This window comes from Cotesia glomerata, linkage group LG3 (genome assembly GCF_020080835.1).
Source record: "Cotesia glomerata isolate CgM1 linkage group LG3, MPM_Cglom_v2.3, whole genome shotgun sequence".
NCBI classification, from domain to species: domain Eukaryota; kingdom Metazoa; phylum Arthropoda; class Insecta; order Hymenoptera; family Braconidae; genus Cotesia; species Cotesia glomerata.
The window spans coordinates 12,678,375-12,691,336 of record NC_058160.1 but is presented as its reverse complement, the minus strand read 5'-3'; positions in this window follow the sequence as shown (position 1 = coordinate 12,691,336).

The following is a 12,962-nucleotide window of genomic DNA, read 5'->3' as shown; positions in this document are numbered from 1 at the left end:
AAAATCCATTATTTGAGTTAAATTTTTTTTTTTTTAATTCTTATCGACGATTGTAGGTCACTGAATGCGAATGATTAATTAATTCAGTGTCGTTTAATTGAAATTAATAAAAAACGAAAACTACAAGACTGTATATCTATATATATCCATGTAAAATTAACATGGATGGTGATATATCTATATCTATAGATATTATGTACATTTTATTCCACCAGGGGCGCTTGTGCAGTACCTTCCTACTACAGCTGTTTTTTCGGCAATTAATTTTGAACGACTTAAGTTTTTTTTTTTTTTTATATTTCATAATTAAATGAGCATTATGAGTCGTGCACTTTTGGATTTTCCAAACTTTTTTAATATTAATTTAATGACGAATATTGAAAATTCAAATTTCAGACTTTCCCGCCAAAATTTAAAATTAAATAAATAATTCAATTATTGTATGCAATGCTATAAACAATTAAAGAGTCGTTCTGAGGTCATTGCTAGAATATATAATAATTATAAAATTATTAATAATAACCAAATAGAAATCATTATTCTCGGAGCACTTGTAGCAATGTAAAAAGTCACGGCAACGTATAATTATGAGTATTGATTGATAAATTGAACTATCAATTGCAAACTTTAGTAGCTATAAATATCTAAAAATAAAATTATAACATTATTTTAACAATAAAATAAAAATTTTAATTGTAGACTTTCTCGCCAACAGTTAAAATTTCAAAAAATAAGAATTATTAGTTATTAATAATAAAAAATTAACCGTTTTATCACAGAGCATTACACAGCAATATACATAAAGTTGCTGTAACATGGCTATAGACACACATGGGTGTTGATTGATGTATTGAATAATCAACTAAAAACTCTAACCGTTATAAAAATATAACAAATATTATAAAAGTTTTTGTAATAATAAAAATTGACAATTTTAATTTTAAACTCTCCCGCCAAATATATTTATTGAATACATAAGAAAATTACTACAGGCGTGGCTTCAACCTTGAGAAAGCTCTTTTTTAGGTTATTTGAGAAATCTAATTATTATTTATTAATAAAAAAATAAATATATTGTTATTTTTTTAATATCTAGTCGCAATTAAAAAAAATAAGAAATTGATAAAATATAGCCTTGTACAGTATTTATTGTCGGTTGATTGATTAAATAATTGATTAATGACTCCAATAATTATTAAAATACGCTATCAATTATAGCAATTTTTAATAATTATTATGTCTCTGGGCTACATTTTAGCATATAATTAAAAAAAAATACGTATGCGAGTTTACATTTTCTAAGACAAAACTATTGCGGATATTAAAGGATATTCTTTAAATTTTCAAGGACCAAAAATTTTAAATAAGAGTTAGTAGAGTTAACGTCAAAAACCATTGCAAGCCTTAAAATGATAGAAGCAATCACCCATTTAACATGCAAGAAATATTGAAAATTTATTCATTTTTATTTAGAATTTAAATAAGTCAGAGTATTTACACGATTTTCTTTTTAATTTTACATGATAAAATATTTTGCACAATTTTACTATTATTAAATTTAGGAAGGTTGAGTTAATATTTAAAGCCTTTACGAATTAATTAGAAGAATCAAATTATTTTATTGAAAATTTAATCAAAATACACGAAATCAATCAAAGTCAACATAATCGAAAAGAAATATTAACACTATTTAAAAAAGTTTTATGATAATTAAAAGAAAATGAGCAAATTTTTATATTTTTACACGACATAACAAAATAGATTCATAATATTTAATACATGAATTCATCTGAAAAATAAATTTTAACAATGTCAACAAAATTGATTAAAGAAACATTTTTAAATGGAGAGAAAAAAAAATTACTGACACCACTTTGAATGCTCCAAAAATTCAATGTCGCGACGATCATGCCATGAAAAAAAGATAAAAAAATAATTTAAATCTTATTAGTGATAGTATATAACCTATATAATTACAAATAGATTTTTTAATTACTACTTACTTTCTAATGTTCTTAAAATAATGAATTTCTTATTAGTAAACAATAAATTTTTCATAATTATTAAACTAGTTAACACACTGCACACTATATTAAATATTTTTTGCATGAGCAAATAAAAAAAATAAGAAAGATGTTGCAAATATCTTTTTAAAATTAAATGTTATAAATCACATTATTCACATTTTTATTGACATTACATTATTTGCACCAATTATTATTAAGTGATTAATTTAATAAGTTAACATTTATTATTAAAGGATTAAATTTCATTCAACTTTTAACCTTCGATAATTATGAAATAATCATATAAAACAGTATTATACTTGAAAAAATTGTAATTAATAACGCATTTTCATTAGCTCATGTAATGGAGTACACGCCACGTACGGATGCTTGCTTATTTTTTTTTTTTTTATTTACGACTATTATCAGGACCCGGAGACTAACCAGAATATTAATATGTTTTTCAATAATTTTATTTTTATTTTATTTTTATTTTATTTCAATAAACAAACCCAACAGCCTAGGCCATTAACAGGGTTAATAATACAATCGTTAGTACATAAGAAAAATAAATTTTTGATGTATAACAAGATGACTTATAGCTAGCATAGTGATTTCATTCATTTCCACTCATAAAAATTGCTGAGTAATTATTGCTTATTACTTATTAATTATTACCTATTAAAAATTACTTATTAACTATTAATTCATAATTGCACATCTTTAACGCCACTTAGTTGCTAGTTTGCCAAGTAACGCAGTTACATAGCCATTAGGACAATTCAACATATCAAGTGCAGGTTCCCATTGATAAAAGCGATTCACTGTATTAGAGATGCGATATATTGGCGCTGCCTGAGATAAGTTAGATTTAGCAATAGGTATGTACATTGGAGTTTGATTTCTCATACCTAAGACTGGTATCTTAAATTTAAACAGTGATAGCAATTGAGGACAATTCACCAAGTTGTTAAATAATTTAGTTGCAAAGGAGAATTCCGCACAGATGCGTCTTTCATCGAGAGTAAGATATTCGCATTCTTTGCATAGCGTGAGATCTGCAATTCCCCGAGCCGGATAAAGTCCAGTTTTTTTCCAAATTAAAAATTTTAAAAACCTTCTTTGAACTCTTTCAATCTTAGTGGACTGTCCTGATTGAGTAGGAGACCATACTAGCGAAGCATACTCAAGTTTTGGTCTAAAAAATGTATTATATAACAATTTAATGGCATTAAGATTATTAAAGTTTTTTGAAACTCGAGTAATGAACCCTAGCGTTTTCCAGGCTTCAGACATAATATTATTAATGTGCGTTGCAAAAGTAAGTTTACTGTCAAATATTACCCCAAGTATTTTGACTGTAGTACTCTTATCTAAAATTTTTCCAGATATGTTGTAGTCAAAGTAGTAGAGGAGACCGTGGGAGATCGACCTTCACCGATCTGATAACCAGATGAGACATATTTTTTATCGAATATAATTTATAAACAAATATGCCTATAATTACTTGCCTATCTGAAAGTGCTCATGGCTATTTTTAATTAAATTAACTTTAATCGATTTTTTTTCATCACTTTCATTCTTTTGATAACCAAATGAATTTTATTTCACTGTTAGTTTTTAACACACAGAATATGCCTCAGTAGGCTTGCCTACTCATTTTTGTGTATAGCTACCTGGCAAGCCAATGTGAACAGGTAAGTCAATATAGGTGACTCCATCGTTCTGCTAACTTATCGAAAGTTATATGAAATTTTAGATTATTTTATTACGAAATCAGTCATATAGACTTGCCTGCAAAAAATCATACTTAAAGCACTATTGCCTAGCTAAAAACTTTTAGAGTTTTAGCCATCTGATAGGTGCGAGAGAGAAAGTAGAGCGTCCGAAGTCTATTTGGTTGAACAGGACACAACATAGCAGCTGCAAGCTACCTGACCGTTGAATGTATCCGAGTGCGCATGCTCGTGTACATGTGAGTGACAGAGACAGCATTTATTTACACTTGTCATTAATTTTGAACTCCAATTTATTATAACTAATTTCGATCACAATTTTATATTATTTCACACTATACGTACTTTACAGCTATGCAAAACTCAAAATAAATAAGTTAATATATTAATATTTTATTATATTAATATATTAATAAATAAATAAAAAACTAATTTTAAAATTAATTTTTTTCAAAATTCCGAAAAATCCTTCCAAGGGTCCTTGAGGCTGCCGATTTTTAGAGCACTCCTAGTACCCTCCACATAATACAAAATCATTAGGCCGCTAACACCCGGAACTACCCTTCCAGCCACCCTGAAGACTTAGAGATTTTATTAAAATTTCCAAAAATCCTTCGAAGGGTCCTTGGAGGCTACCGATTTTTAGAGTACTCCTTGTACCCCTCTACAAAATATAAAATCATCCAGGGTTAACACCCCGGAACTTTTCCAGCCACCCTAAAGACTCATAAATTGAAAAAATGTAGAAAAAATCCTTTCAAGGGTCCTTGGAGGCTGCCGATTTTTAGAGCACTCCTAGTACCCCCCCACAATATATAAAAAATAATCAGGCTGCTCTAAAAAATCGGCAGCCTCCAAGGACCCTTGAAAGGATTTTTTCTACATTTTTTTTCAATTCATAAGTCTTTAGGGTGGCTGGAAGGGTAGTTCTGGGGGTATTAGCGGCCTGATTATTTTTTATATATTGTGGGGGGATACTAGGAGTACTCTAAAAAATCGGCAGCCTCCAAGGACCCTTGAAAGGATTTTTTCTACATTTTTTTTCAATTTATGGGTCTTTAGGATGGCTGGAAGGGTAGTTCCGGAGGTGTTAGCGGCCTAATGATTTTTTGTATTATGTAGAGGGGTACTAGAAGTGCTCTAAAAAATCGGCAGCCTCCAAGGACCCTCGCAAGGATTTTTTTAGAAGTTTTGAAAAAAATTCTGAAGTCTTCGGGGTGGCTGTGAGGGTAGTTTTGCTTTTTAGAGGGGTCAATATATCATTTTTAGGGCTATTTGTATTTTTTGGAGCCGAAAACTATTTTCAGTTTCAAAAGCAAAAAAAATTTTTTTTTTATTTTCGTTCATAAAAAAACGATCGGATCTTCAGGTACATGTTAGAACCATTTATTACAAAGTATAAAAAATACATAAAAAAATGAAATTCAAATATTTATTTAGCACGTGTTGTCACTAATAAATGATTTTTGACTATACACGAGCATGCGCACTCGGATCCATTCAACGGTCAGGTAGCTTGCAGCTGCTATGTTGTGTCCTGTTCTACCACATAGACTTCTGATCGCTCTACTTTCTCTCTCGCACCTATCAGATGGCTAAAACTCTAAAAGTTTTTAGCTAGGCAATAGTGCTTTAAGTATGATTTTTTGCAGGCAAGTCTATATGACTGATTTTGTAATAAAATAATCTAAAATTTGATATAACTTTCGATAAGTTAGCAGAACGATGGAGTCACCTATATTGACTTACCTGTTCACATTGGCTTGCCAGGTAGCTATACACAAAAATGAGTAGGCAAGCCTACTGAGGCATATTCTGTGTGTTAAAAACTAACAATGAAATAAAATTCATTTGGTTATCAAAAGAATGAAAGTGATGAAAAAAAATCGATTAAAGTTAATTTAATTAAAAATAGCCATGAGCACTTTCAGATAGGCAAGTAATTATAGGCATATTTGTTTATAAATTATATTTGATAAAAAATATGTCTCATCTGGTTATCAGATCGGTGAAGGTCGATCTCCCACCGGCTCTTAGACTAAAGTTGATAATATTTTTCCTCCGAGTGAGTGTTAATACGCAACATTTGTCAGCATTGAGTTGCAGCCCATAATAATGCACCTATAACCGCCATCTATTATATTCATGTTGCACTATTTGAACAAATCTACTTTATCTGAATATATTGGTTGAATTCACAATGAATTCAAACTATTAAAATGTTCTTAGTCGTACATAGGGAGCAGCACTTTAATCTATTAACATATGTGTGAATCCCTTTACATTTTTCCTTTAGTTTTTTGTGGTACCAACTTAAATTTCACGTTGGCTACTTTAGTTTTGGCAAAGTGTCCCCGTCCCCCCAAAATTGGCTATAGTAAATTTATTGAGTTCTTTTAATTCGCCCGTTGGAACGCGGTAGGGCGTTCAACTCGCAGTAAATAGATTAAGGCGGGAGAGTAGGTTTAAACTCAAATAAGTTAAATTAAATAATATATATATAATAAATTTAAAACACTCAGATTATTTTAGTTTAATTTAGATTTTCCTTGCGCGCAAACCTATTATTTATTATTCAATAAGTTACAGATAATTATTCAATAAGTTACAAAATAAAAAGTACCGACAATAATTTCTAAAAATAAAATATTCGCGTGGCGTACTAAAGTCTTGTTTTTTGATGTGTCTTCCTGTTCCTTGGTTTTCGAATCCCCCGGATGAGATGTTCGTACCTTTGGAGTGGGAGAGTCCCAGAGGGTAGTGAGGGTAGTTGCGTGCGCCTCTGCGACTCCTGTCTTCAGCCAGCATCCCTTCTCGAGTTGGCCAAAATGGGACTATGCTGTGATGACGTCATGGTGACTCGACATTCCCAGGCTATATGCAACCCGCATGGATGCCTGGTTTTTATTTTATGACCTAGTCTTGAGTACTCGAGCAATCCCTTTTTTAAGCGAACGTTTTGGAAAATAAGTTACTTGAAGGATTATGGCAATAAAAAGAGTAATAAATAAAGATCTCCGGGTTTTTCCCAGCATTGTAAAGAGTATTTCCAAAACGTTCGGCATCTTATCCTAAGTGACCATTAAAATTAACGTAGGTTTATTTTAACAATCAAATTTTTTCTTAGCATGTCTAAACTAACCGGACAGAATTAAAAGTTTTTATAAGCTTTTATAAGCTTTTCCTTGGGAATTTCCGGTAATTATAAATTCGTCTATACCCTAAAATTTATGATAGAAAATTTCCCATACTTAACAATAGAATTTAAAATAGAAAGGTTTACGATTTTTTAAAGATTCTTATTTTTCTTACTAATACTATTACAAATAAAATACATATATTTTAAATCTTACTGGGTTTTTCCCGCTATCATTTATTGCAGCCATCTTTTTTATATGTAATTCTATATTAATATATAGAGAGCGTTGTGATCAATCCTTTCGGATTCACAACAATGTATAAGTGTCGATGTTGACACTTTTCGCGGCAATTCACTATAATTTTAATTATTGAATTATGTTAATAATAAATTATAAATAATGAATTTTGTTATTTACGCCTCGAAAATTGTTGTAACACATTAATTTCAGTATGCAGTTCTTTTAACACAAGGACATGTCTATTCATACGTAAAAAATTCCTGATAAATCTAAGCCACGTGAATGTAAGTCCCTTAAATCTACGCTACTTGCACATGTTACTTGACAACTAAACCGTTGTGAAAGCTAATAGGGGAGAGACATGAATTGAATGTCCTTCAAGGTTTTTCATATTTATTTATGTAGACATATTAGTTAAACATTTCCAAAAGTTCATAAATTATGAAACTAAAATAAGATCATAAAACTAAACTAACAACCGCACGATTTGTTACATAAATGAGTAGATTAATAATTAACCAACTATTTGAGTAACATCTAACAATTTAACTAGTATGTTAAGAAATAATTAACAAGTATGTTTAGAAATAATTATTTATTATTTTAAGAAATAATATTACGCCAAAATTAAGGTAAAGTACCCAGTAGTTGAACAGGTTTCAATGTAAAACGTATTTTGACCTTACTTTTAATATATAAAGATGTAATTATTAGTTCGAATAAGTGATTTTCATAAAAATTAATATAAACAATTTTGAATCGATTGAAACGCTAAATAAACAGACAATTGAATATTTATATTTTTACAACGTTTTAAAAATAGAATATGAGAGGAGTAGTAATGGAACAATTAATTTTGACAAGCCACAGTAGTTGAACTAATAAAATATATGGCAATAGTTGATATGTACATTTAAAAATGAAAAATATTTGTTTTTAATGTTTGAATTATATTTTTTATGAATTGTGAAGCGAATTTTCAATTATAAATAAAAAAAATCAATTTAAAATGTTCAATAATTTTTAACTACACTCATTTTTAGCTACAAAACTTATTTAATTTGCAGTAATTAATATAAATCATAATGCTCATCACTTCTATAACCCTATTAGAAGTTAGTTCTGTTTAAAATTATACGGCCCCAGCTTGTTTAAGTTCTTTAAAAACTAGTTTTTTTAAAGATTAATAACTTTTTTGGTTGGGTAAAAAATTTTTAATTGATTGAATTGGTACGAAATGCCTCAAATATATATAGAGCATTTACAGGTACAGGTGAAATTTAAAAATGCATATAAAAAACAAGTTATATATATATATATATATATATATATATAAACATTGTGTATTGTTCGAAATCATTTAATTTTATAGAAAAAAAATAATCATTCTTAAAAATAACAATAAACGAACATGAAATAATGTAGATTAGAAGTATTCTGATACTAATTAAAAAAAAAAAAAGCATTACAGTTATAATAATAGTTGACATTTATAAATTGAAGATAATGATTATTTACCGATTTCTTAAATTTAAATAGTTTTGTGGCATATTTTATATTGGATGAAGGTTATGTTAAATAAAATTCATATTTATAATATATAAATACATACCAGACTAAAACAAAAAATGTAGATTTAAATCTTTTTTTTGTTTTTCTATTTTTAATATATCATATATCTTATTTGAATAATTAAAAAAGACGTTAAGAAAACTTGGGACCTTAATATTAATTTAATTTATAAAAATTTTTTTTTTTTTAGGAATTTATTATTCAAAAAACAGTTTAACTCAAATTTTTCGAATTTAATACACATATTTAAAAAATTATAATTTTATAGAATTACACAAAAATTACAAACATTATTATATACAATTATATGAAATTATATATGATTACATAAACTATAATTATAACTAATATCATATATCTAATTCTATTTAATGATTTTTGATGATTATGTATTATTGTTTTGTTCAAAGTTAAGAGATAAATAATATATACAAGCGGTGGCTGCCGATAAACCTCCTTTCATTTTTTTTGACCACTGCGAGATAATAAAAAAAACTAAAATATCATTAACGGCTCTCTTTTTTTATGATAAATGATTTTATCAATTTAGTTAAAATCTTAATAATTATTGTATTGTTATTAATAATTTTTTAAACATTATTATAATCAATATGTTTCAATAAATAAATACATTCACGTAAAAAAAAATTAATATGTTATAGTCCGGTCAATTTAGACATTCGAAGTTACATAAAGTCCCAACAAGCTGAATTTCTGTGAAGTTGTTCAAAACATAATTATAAACAATGTCTAGAAGTTCCCCATCATTCCCCTGTCTTAAAAATTTAATTCAAGGTCAAAGGTCAAAAAAATGAGTTTTTCGCGATTTTCAGCAAAACGGTAAGTTTTATCATAAAAGTACTTCAAACAAAAATTGTAGATCATAAAATTATCTATAAAAAATGTATCAATACTTTTTTTCTTACGAGCCACCGTTTCTGAGATATAACGATTCAAAAAGTTATAAAAGTTGTTATCGTCATAATATGCACACGTTTCCACGCCACCTATGAGGTAGTGTACTTAGCGCGTTTTTTTTTAACGTGGTTTCCCCAGTAGGCCTACTCCACGGGTCAGTTGTGATCCTGTTTAATGTAAAACTATTGCAAAATAACGGAAATTTTCAAAGATTGGGAAAGATAAAAGCGATGTAAATGAAAAAAAAAGGTGTGTGTGCGATTCACACACGATAGAAGTGAAACTTCAGTGAATCGACAAAAGAATGAGATGAATATTTATAACAAGGGTAGGATAATTACAAAGTTTAATTGTTCAAAAATGAAAGTATTTTGATTAATTTTAAAAGATATTTTATATTTTATTTAACATATGTTACATAATCTATTACTCAAGTTCCATATTTTCAGTTTCAACAAATGATACAAGAGGCTTATGATAACTAAAATACGATACAAATATTTTAGTTTCAATTTGGTTGATATATCTTTGGAACACTGCATCTATTACCGTTTTTGATCTTGTAGTTGATTGAGTGCGATTGTTACACATTTTTAAATAAAATGTTGTATCGAGAAACTCAATCAAAGGAAGCGCTGTATCTGATGCAAAATTTATGTTAAAATCCCCACTTAAAATCATCGGAATTTTATCATAATTTTTTCATTTTAATTTCATTTTTTGCGTCGATATTGACGACACATTTCGGCATTAGTTTTCGGCATTTTATAAAATTTATTATTTAGTACAAGATATAAAAATACTCACAAACAGTTAAATAATAACACACCACGCTATCTTACTAAAACGCTGTAATACGCAGCCGCATACAGTGTACAGTAAGCTCACGTAGTTTTCACATGCACTACACACGTTAAATGCTCAAATACAAGCACGTATTAAACAGTGTGCAATATACATACACACTGACATCTGCTCTCTCGCTCTGGCTCACAAATTACAGGCGACTATGCTTAGAAGACGGGAGTGGGGACGCTACGAAGTATGGCACAAAGAGGAGAGACCGATAATATACAAATTGTATGTATATTTCTGTCTCATTCTTTCCCCTGGCTTCATCCTACACATTTTTGTATTTGTGTCTCTTACCTGTCGTTTTTTCGTTGCATCCGGTTTGAAATCACAACGATTCTAAAGAAGTTTCACTTCAAAAAGTGTTGAAGTTTATTCGTCTTATTCGTTTCAAATTCTTGTTCTTCTTCTTGTTCTTCTTCTCCTTCTCCTGCTTCTTCTTCATCTTCATTTTGGATGCAAGTAAATTGCGTCAATAGCGATGTATCGCATGATATTTCGTCGGAGTCAAACGAATCCTCCATTGTTTGTGATTCAATATTAGAGCACGACCGGCCTTGACAATTTGTGCATGCCAAAGAACAAGACAGTCCGACTTTTTTGCAACCACATTTAGCACTGCATCCCTTTTTGCAGTTGCAAAAAATAGTGTTCAGTAGTTTTTCCGGCGCAGGTGGAAGTAAAGTTTGAACTGGCTCTAATATATTGTTGACCAACTCCCAACCCCGTCTGTAGAGTCTAGCTGATAACCAAGCCACACTTGAACTTGGTAATATACTCGAAAAAGATGTTGGTGAGCAGCAACTGAGGTTGGAGGAAGACAAGCTAATTGAACTTGTTTTTTATTTTTAGTATTTTTAACGAAACATGCATATCGATGCTTATCTAAACAGGTAGTTTTTTTAGGAGCTCCGTACATAGAAAGAAGAAAGCGGATGCCGTTGGTAATAACTTCTTGTTGAGTTGAATTACTCTTTTTAAAAACTTCAGCACATTGAATTAAATCTTGTTTTTCAAACATTTTGAAACTGCTGCTTTTACCCCTCCTGTAAAATGCAGATGTCGATATCACAGCCAGTTATTTCGTGTAAAAATAGTACATGATCTTTTCACTTTACTAAAGTAAATACACCTTTTAATGAATATATATATCTGATTTGATGCTGAAAGCTTTTCCTGGTTTTAAGAAAAAAATAGTTTTTTCAGTTGGCGTTCGAGCAGTGAGTAATACAAGTAAGTCAACATCTTCACCAACAACAATAGTTGTATTTGTCCAAATTGAATTGCTCTATTGCTGTTTCAATAATGTCAATACATGTCAGCATCATTATTAACTTGTTTTACCAATATATTTTCAGCCGTAAACTTTTCTTTCAACATTGGAAAATGAAGACCGAGACTTGTTGTGGGTATTTGTAAGAAATTTCATATATACATACATATATATATTATATAAAATATTACAACTCTAGATGTATATACGTGGCGTACTCATTCATATTATGACGATAACAGCTTTTATAACTTTTTGAATCGTTATATCTCAGAAACGGTGGCTCGTAAGAAAAAAAGTATTGATACATTTTTTATAGATAATTTTATGATCTACAATTTTTGTGATGTCTGGGCTGTCTGATTATTTTTTCAATTACGAAAAATTCCCACTGAGTAGGTCCCCTCCCCTTTTCCCCTATCCGTTCTTTCCCAACTCCCTTAAAATTTGCTTTGATATGGCAGGTACAGACAGGTACTTTTATGATAAAACTTACCGTTTTGCTGAAAATCGCGAAAAACTCATTTTTTTGACCTTTGACCTTGAATTAAATTTTTAAGACAGGGGAATGATGGGGAACTTCTAGAGATTGTTTATAATTATATTTTGAACAATTTCACTGGAATTCAGCTTGTTGGGACTTTATGTAACTTCACTCTCATTTTTTGGTCTAAATTGACCGGACTATTAAGCACGTACGATCCCAGCAATCGAAGTCGGATTGAAATTCAATGCAAACTAACCAGATTTAATGCGATTTTTGAACACAGTGTTTCGTGCTAAGACGCATTGAATCGGATAGAATAAATTCGAGGCAGAGTTCAATTTACCGACTTAGTCGGCTCATTTATCATCCGTGGTTAAAGAAGAATTTAAATGATAATCGGAGCTGCAGTTTTTTTCATTTCAGTGTATTTTCATATGCCCGACGGATCTGTGCAAATTTAGCACCTCATCCAAGGATTCGCGAAGTAAAAATGACCTTAATCGATAGGTCTACGTTAGGTCCGGATAGGTCCACCAAAATTTTCGTTAGGTCCCTCATAGTTTTTTTACAAAAAATTTTTTTAATTTTTACTAAAAAAAAAAAAAAATAGCACCTCATTCTATGAAAAGCTGGCTAATTTGATCAAAATCGTATTCTTTATCGTTAGGTCTGTATTGGTCTATGTTTTTTTATATTAATGATTTTATTGTCAGGTATTAATAATTATAAATTAATTAA